The following is a 9,305-nucleotide window of genomic DNA, read 5'->3' on the forward strand; positions in this document are numbered from 1 at the left end:
ATCATACAGGTCAATAAGTTCTTTGATTTTGATATTAACTGTCCAGTATCCCACTAACTGACTCTTCAGAGAATTACAGTTAGTGCTCGTGTAGTGGAGCACTGAAGAACTTGCAATCTTTTCAAATCAAAATCACTTGGAGAAATAAAATGTTTTTAAGGAGTTGAGATAAATCACAGGATTAAGAGATCAGAATAATGAAATTATTATCGACAGCATCTCCATTTTCATTCTGACTGGTATTTTGCAATCAAACGCAACACCTTGTGTGTGCTATACGACAAATTTATTTCAAAGAAAAGTTCCACCGGGCAGGTAAGTACTGCATTGGATCAAAAGGTACCTCTCTGTTTTCTACAAAATTTAACATTAAAAACTTAGGGAAAATAATTGCCTGACTGCTGAGAAATGATACATAAAGCATGGCCATAAATACGTGGTATACTCTGTGTATGTATTTAAACGTTCCCTAGTTACCCCTGATTACAGCTTGTCACATCAACAAAACATCTGGTCTGGTATTTTTCTTATATTGAAACCTCTTGGCCAAGCAGGAGTTTTTATCTCAAAAGCAGCTGAAGCCTTTGTTTACCATCTCATAGGACATGCTGTTAGACTCTTGTGCTGAAGATCTTTTTTAATGACGCGCTTGATGGGACTGAACAGTGTATGTTCACCAGCTTTCACCTTCACTATCAATAACAGCACAGTTCCTATCTGAAATGTCTTCTGTAATTGTGTAATTACACACCTCATTTATCCAATTGTTAAGCCAAGAGTCTGATTAAATATTAACAACTGCTTGGCTCTCCTAGTGTCATTAGTTGGAAAGCAACCCTGTAATCTCAGGTAACACATGATGGTAATTATCGTTCACAGTCACACTTAGCTGAAAATCCAGCACAATCGGAGCAGATAAGGTTGCCCATCAGAAAACTCGTTACTTCTCTGCTCGTCCTTACCGTAATGTTACCTGAGCCATGTCCCACCTGTATGGACTTTCCACTATGGAAAAGCAAACAGGTACCGAGCACAGCAGAGGAGGGCACTGGCTGGTTTTGCTTTTCTAATCCCATGCTGCATAATGAGAAATTGCAGCCTGGCTTCCAAAGTTATAATGTGATTCTTTTACTTCAAGTCAAAGAAGGGCCAGTTTGGTTTTGCCCAAACATCCTTTCCCATATAAAACAAGGGAGAGAGCAGAGCAGTTCAGCTTGCAGCAGGCAATGCAAGAGCTGGGAATGGTGCTCTTGTTATCTGGCCTTGCATCAGAGGGGAGTGTGCTCTGTGAACTTCACAAATTATTAGTCAACCTTAGCTGAAATACTTAAACCAGGAGCAAGCTGCACATCTGTTGCACTCTGCATAGGAGTATCACCAGCCTCCTTAAAATAAAATGTAGCAGAAGCGAGCATCAAAATGCTATAAACAACCCAAAGCAATGGCAAACAGATGTCTTGTTCAATGGCAGCCCAGGTCCTGCAAGAAGCGCTGAGCACCGCTGTCCACAACCCTCACCGAAGACCGTGGGACCTGGGGACCCTGAGCTGTGAGGGGGAGACAACCGGGCACCCTCTGCCTCAGGGAGCGGGACCACGTCATGGAGGGATGTGAGAATTGGAGACCCTGAGCCACGGGCACGGGAGGGCTGCATGGGGTTAGGCATTGTGGAAACCGATCCAGCAGATCCCCCTTTCCCAACTGTGGCAGTGGTGTTAAGAGAGGCCGGCCTGGAGCAGTGGGGCTTTCTCCCCGTTAACATCTTATTACGATGAAAGGAGCAGTTTATACCTCCCAGAGTTATTGCTTCCAGGCTGTCTGTAAACTCAGGTGGAACCCTGCATCTGGTTCAGGTTTTCAGGCTTTCCATTGCAGCGGAGAGGACAGGACCATAACTCGTGTGTGAGAGAGCGGGGCTGGAGGTGGGCTGGGATGGGGCGCTTGCCACCCACTGAGCTGGGGCCACCAAGCCAGTGCCTGACATCTGCTGTGCACAGCTCCTCGTTTCCCCTCTCCCATGATGCAGCGCAGCACGGCACAGCCAGTGCTGGCACACCAAGGTGTCAGGCACAAGCCATGCCAGGGCTGTGGGAGGGGAAGGGGTCAGGGTTTCATAGAATCACTTGGTTGGAAAAGATCTTTGAGATCATCAAGTCCAACCGTACCACTCATTAAACACCTCCAGGGATGTTGACTCAATCACCTCCCTGGGCAGCCTGTTCCATTGCCGGATAACCCTTACAGTAAAGAATTTTTTCCTGACATCCAATCTGAACCTCCCCTGGTGCAACTTGAGGCCATTTCCTCTTGTTCCATCACTAGTTACCTGGGAGAAAAGACACACACCCGCCTCGCTACAACCTCCTTTCAGAGCATCAGGGTGGGCTGCTCCCAAGCAGGGGATGCAGAGGGGCTTTGCAGCTGGTGGCATGAGAAAGCCCATGAGAGAGTTCTCTCATCCATAATGCACTGTGGTTCAGCTCAGGCACCCAGTGCAGCACCGGCAGGTGATACATTTGAAATGAGATTTGCAAGATCAGAGTCATAAATCAATAAACTTCATCAGCTAGGATCTAGCAGTTGTCTGAAACAACAGGTTACAGCAGCTGATGAATACTTTAAAGTGGGAGAAATGCATTAAAAATAAGAATAAAATATGATCAGAAAGCACACTCCCCAGCTGTCAGCCCGATAGGAGAGCAAAACTCAAGAGAAATAGCTGCATTCTGGTACGATGAGGGACGTAAAACACCAGATTGCCCAGAGGTGGTAGATGTCACACCCCTGGAAACATTCAAGGTCAGGTTGGACAGGGCTCTGAGCAAACTGATCTAGTTGAAGATGTCCCTGCTCACTGCAGGGGGGTTGGACTAGATGACCTTTAAAGGTCCCTTCCAACCCAAACATGCTATGATTCTATGATTCTATCCCTTAAAACACAGCTAGAGCAACCTCTTCAAGGACAGAAAATACCTTTATATGGTGGGCAGGTTATGCTACAAGTTAACCAAATAGAAACTTGTTCAAGTTTTAGCTGCCCAGTTTTGTGATTCGTAAAACTTCAATTCCTGTATTATTTCTGAAATCCACTTTAAACAACCCTTATCCATCCCTCTGCAATAATCTTTCCATGATACTTGCACCAGTTGTGGAAACAAAGGCTTTGGTGAAACAACATCAATCCTCATGACTCTCAACCCCTGCAGGGAGTTTTTGGAAGCTGAGTAAATGATTGAGCTCCCCTCATGCAGCTTCTAGATGGGACATGCAATAGGACATGCTCCAGTGTAGGAAGCACTGGGGAACACTCATGCAGTCTCTAGTGTACCAGTACATGGCAGAGGCCTTCCTCTCCATCATTTTCCTTTCCAGCCAAAGCTGTAAGAAATGGGATTCAAGTCAGAGGTTGTAAATAGGGACAGGAAAGGCAGCAGAATGCCAATGTGGCCACCAAGGCAAATGGCAGTTTGTCACCCTGTGTAGTTTATATAAGGGGAAAACCTGTGCCACACAAGAGCATCCCACCAGAGCCACAGAGTCAGGGTGGATGAGCAAATTAAACCTTTGTGGTCAATGGGTGAAAAGCACATGAAATATTGGCAAGGACACCTGCTTCCAGCTTGTGCTCAATAGCTTTAGTGGGCTCCTAATGACTAGAGAGCAAGATAAGTTCAGGAAAGGAGGCACTGACATGGCCATAGTTCCTGAAGAGGTTTCTGACTCATTACAGTCTTTGTATGTTACACTAAATGAAACACATACAATTATGTTGTTGCTATTTGAAGGGATTATAACAACTGATCATCACAAAACATCTAATAGGCCTCTGATGAAAAGCCAAAGAGACTATATATAAAACCAGATTTTTGCAGCACATCGCTCGTTATCTTCTGCAATGCTGCAAGAAATGTTACTGAAAACTAAAATCACCTGGAGGTGATAAATTTGTTCAGTTAAGGTTGACCTGAATACAAAGCTTTTTTTCCTTCTGTCTTTGCACAGCCATTTTACAAACAATTGTTTTCTGGAACATCATATCAATATTCACCAATCACTGATACTGGTGCTACATGCCAGGAACCTACCCATCCTCCTGATGATGCAGAAGATCCGAGAACTTGATCACTGCTCCGCAGCAAAATTGCCCATTTCCCCTGAAAGACCAGACTAGCTGCTCAGAAAGCCAAAGCACAGCTGAGGAGCCTTTCAGAGGAAGCACAGACACACCACCCTGAAAGATAACTGGCGCTCCTTCTGCTGCCTTCACATCTGCAGCACCGGTTCCAGCAAGGAGGCGATTCCAGCAAACGGAGATGTATGATCTCAGGGAGCCACCTGCAAAAGCCCACACAAAAGTGCTCCCCAGAAACCTTCCGGCCTCATAAACCTCTCACAGGCCCCTAAAGGCCATAAATTCTGTAGAGCCTCTCACAACTGTTTCAAAACACTTAATGATTTCCTTCTGCTCTGCAGTTTCCCTGCCCGCGGTGGGGATTTCTGCGCCCACCTGACACTGAGCCTGGCCGAGTACTGCTCTATGGGCCAAAACCTACTACGGAATTGAGCTGCATTCTCTTAGCCGATGTCCGTCTAAGTAAGACATTGATGCCACTTCCTTATGATTTGATTTCTTTTAAATTAAAAGTGGGGGAAGGGGTGGGAGCAATTGAGGTAAGTATTTGAGTCAGATTTTTAGTTTCTAATGTCACGTTTAAGAAATCAGTGAAACAGGTTAATGACATCAGCTGAACTGAAGAACTCAAGTGTGGGACAACCATGACATTTGTCTCCATAAACATAAAAATGCTATTTAAAGAACAGCATCTCAAATAAGGAGAAAAACCTTGTAAGGAAGACGCCTTATCCTGTCACCTCAGATAGGGCAGCAGGAGTAAGCACTGAAGGAGTTACTGAAAACAAAACTAATCAGCAAAGCAAAGTTAACTCTTACAGGTAGGAAGGTGTGGGGATGTGGACAAACCCACTTAGACCCTGCAAAGGAAATTAAATGGGAATGTGAATGTAAAACTGGAAATGCCCATATCCCACCTGAAAAAGATTTTGTTATACAGAAACTGGGAAAGACAAGCCTGTCTGTGCTGCAAAACATCTGTCAAACGATGAGCATCAATATGTGAGCCAAAAATACATCATAAAGAGGGAACCCCAAGCAGTCTCAACAATTGTAGCCATTTTAGTTCATCCTCAATATTGAACTGTGATTTGGAAACATTTATGAAGTCAAAAGATAATGAAAGACACTAAGGTTTGTATATACTCCCCAAAGTTGTCTACCCTCAACCTAATCTCATACCATTCTCCAGTAAGACAAGTGACTTTTTGCAGAGCGGGGTGTGTTGGGTGTAAGCTACCTGTGCCTCAGATAAGAGGTGCCATACAGAAACCAGTTATTTAACCAAGTACCTCTGTCATTGGCAGAAGTTGGCCAAGAGGAAGATGATCATGGGCTGTGCTGAGATGAGGAGCCATCAGGTAAAGATGGGTACCACCATTTTTGAAGGCTCAGCATTTCAAGTTATTTTATTTAATATTTTTTATTAACCAGGTAGGAGAATCCTAATGAAATCTGTGGATCTGGGAGTTAGTCGGTATTGTAAGGGGGCTGGGAATACTGGAATATTATGCGTGAGAGTTAGATGCCTTTGTGGGTTAGAATATTAGAAATGGATTAAATTTGATTGCACCAACTCTACATCATGCACTTCGCGACACCTAAGTGGAACTGTAGCTTTAGCATGGAGACTTGTTATTTGGCTTTGACAGAGAAAGAGGAGGAATATTAGCTCACAAGATTATTATAAACCACCACAGCAATGAAGGAGTAAGGAAGGAAATCAAACTTTATGACCTAAAAAGTATAATCCTGTTGCACTGAGCCTCACCCATGATTTCTCAAGCTTTCTTCTACCAGGTGCTGAAACAGCCCCATTTCTCCCCACTGCATGCAGTCCCCGTGGGAGCTCTGTAACCCTCCCACTGGCAGCGGCAGAGCTCCCGGACCTCTTTGCAGGGGCAGTTGGTTTCTCCTCGAGCTCCAGCTCAGGGCACTCACACCTAATGTGAAGAAGGAGACAACAAAATAAAATCACATGAACACTTGTGCTACCTCCAAAGCTTGGCTGAGTCGGTAAGCCATCCTCACTGCACAGCAGTGAAAGCAAAGGGTTGCTCTTCCCAACCTGCCCCCAGCTCTAAAATCCTTTCCCTTCTTTGCTACCGGTGCCGCAGGAGAGGGCTGCATGGTCCCCCCTCCCTGCTCACTAACCAAAGCGCTTTGAGTGAAGTATCAAAGTGCAGCAAACTGAACTTTACATCCATTATTTTAACATGAAGCCTGTATCAGATTTCACTAGCAACGCATTTCGTAAGGGATAAAAAGTATTCTGTTCCCAGCGAGTCGTGTTTTTCTTACTCAGACACTGGTGGAGCCTGTGAACAGCTCCGGTGGTGGCAGCGCTGACCCTGGGAAGGCTGCAGCCCAGCAGTGATGGGGGATGCTGCAGCAGGAGCAGCAGCCTCCGTGTGCCGGTACCCCTCCCCTTCCCTGCACACACATCTCCCCAAAGGAAAAGGGATTCCACTACATGTCCATGGGTGCCTGTCAGTCAACTTTGGTGCTCAGCTTTACCACCTGGTAAAAAAACACCCAGGTTTTTCTTTGTTAATTTCTAATATTTTGTTTAAAGTTTCTTATACATTGCATGACAAAAAGGGATTTTGTGGGAAAGGGCTGCGCACGCGGAGAGGAAGGGTACACAGCTACAAGGACAACAAAACAACCTGTTTGCCACAGCACACCTGAAAAGGAAGCTATTATTACATTTTCAAGGCTATTTCTCCAAGTATATTTCAATCTTTCTCTATTTGAAATCCCTGAAAGTATTGACAATGCAGACATGCTTGTCTTAATTACTTTTCCCAGACTGTCTATAAAACACCAATCAGTAACCAGTGCTACAGGTAGGAAAACCCCAAGTGAGGGAGAAAAATATAAAGCAAACAATGTACTTGAAATCACTCAGTGGCCATCCATAGCCAGTCATTCTTCAATCAGTAATGTTTACTTGGCATTAGGTACTGCTGTTCTTTGCAGACACTACCTAAGGTTTTTCACAGGCTACAGTAAAAAAAAATGACAATAAGGGATTTTTTTTCTGCTTTCTGCCTATGCAGCCAAACCCCCCACTGCAGCCGGCACGAGCGAGCGAGCCCACGCACTGCGTACCTGTGCAGAGTATTTGCACAGGGGATGCGACCATGTGTGAAAGAGCAAACAGGAGGGGATTTGTGAATCCAACATGAACAATTAAGCCCTTGCAGTGACTTTGGCAGATATATAAAAAAATACACAGCTTTTCAGTTATCTTTATTTGCCTTCGTTCTTACCAAATATCCAGCTCTGGAAATAGTTTTGAATTTCTTCAACTCCTCTCCAGCTTTTATTGCCCTAGTTCAGTACCTTCAGCAAGCTATAATTTGGTGGGTGAGTTCAGACCAATTTATTCTAACTTGTATTGTAACTACATACAGCAATTAACCTCTCTGTAACTATGCAAGTAAAACTGCTCCTTGGTTTTCCTCCATCTCAGTTTGGCTTCTTGTCAGAACTTCACTCTTCATCCATAATTATTAACGCTTGCCAGATAATAACCTACCAGTGAGGATGTTCGCTGAAGTCCAAGTAAGGTTCTTGTAACGGGGATTTCTTGACTTATTGTTCAGATCACTGTAATCAGCACAAGGAACAGGATTTTTCTTGTTACACACACAATTTTCTCATGAATTAATTAAGAGATAAGATATACTGCTGCGTAATTCAAATTCCTTCTCCCTTTTCATTGTATGCTTGTGTACACTCGCCCAGTGCCACGGCTGTTGACTAACGGGCATCCCCGTGTGCCCGAAGGGTCTAGGTGTCACAGATGTCACATCACGGCTGCCAGTCCTGCAGAGACCTGCAATGACAATACTGTTAACTGCCACAGAAATCCCCAAAGGGCCTAGGAAGTAAGTCTTTGCAGGACCTGCTCTAATTGCTTGCTGGGCACCTGCTGCCCAGCGTCCCTCCATGAGCAGCTCCTCCTGGAGGGGCCTCTGCCTGGAGGCAGCGCCACAGCCTCTCCCACGCTGAGACCTGGTGCCGGCTGAACAGCAGAGTAAATCCAGTCCCTAGAGCTCCCTGTCACAGGGCAAGGGCAGGGGCTGGGGCAGGGACCGCAAGGCAGGCACAGGACTCGGCAGCCCCGGCTCTGCGCTGGGCTCACCTGGGAGCCGGCAGGCCGAGATGCATGGCGACCCTGGCCCCTCCTGAATGAGTCTCCTCCTGAAACACATTAGCCTTTTGCGGTCTATGAAAATGTTTCCAATATATAATATTAATATTCCGCTGGTTGAAATATGGAGCAGCTCAAAGTTCTCCCACCCAATTACAGCTCTGCCCATTAACACAGCAAGCTATTAAAACCAAGTTAAAGAAGGAAGGTGGCTGCATTTACCATGCTGCTTTATTTCTCAGAAGCTTGGCATTTAGAAATAAACTAATCACTTCAATTTGTCAGTGAGCAAAGCACTATTTGCTGTGTTGTCTGAAAGCCTCGAGAAGGATTTGGATATATTTAAAGGTTTATTAGAAGAGTGACACGGTTTGCCTGTACAGAGCAAGGATGCTGGACAGCTGTGCTGAATTGATACTGATATGTATTAAATCCAACACTGATATAATGAGGGGCAGGAAACTTGAAAGGTGAAAAGGTGAATGGCAAGAGACTTAAGGCTTCATTATAATATCTCTTTTTTATTTATTTATTTTTTTAAACTGGAGACTCCTGTTACTGTAAACTGAAGATTAATCGCTTTGCAGACTTAGCAGTGATTAAAGTTCTAGCGTCTGTTCTTCACATCAAAGCATTACTATGGCATTACAGCAAAGAAAAGAATATTGCAAACAAATGCTGCACAGAGAACTGAGCAACAATTCCAAGTGACAAACTTCATATCTGCACCTCTCCCCCACCTCAGGGAGAACTTCTCAGTCCTCCAAAGCTAAAAGATCTATCATTTTCTTCTGGTTCCAAAGTTATTCTTAATTATACTGCAGTTTCATCAGAGTAGTCGAACAGCAAATCTATGCTATCATGAAGTTTATCTGAAATAAGTTATTTACACTCAGGTAGCCTGCATATGTCAGAGATTTGTTGTTTTTTTCTCAAGGCTTCATTACACTGTGCTTACAGTTCACTCATTTTTTATTTTTTTATTTTTTCCAGTCTGGTGTTTTTCAAAAC

The sequence above is a fragment of the Antrostomus carolinensis genome, unplaced genomic scaffold, assembly GCF_000700745.2.
Source record: "Antrostomus carolinensis isolate BGI_N321 unplaced genomic scaffold, ASM70074v2 scaffold23368, whole genome shotgun sequence".
Lineage (NCBI taxonomy): Eukaryota > Metazoa > Chordata > Aves > Caprimulgiformes > Caprimulgidae > Antrostomus > Antrostomus carolinensis.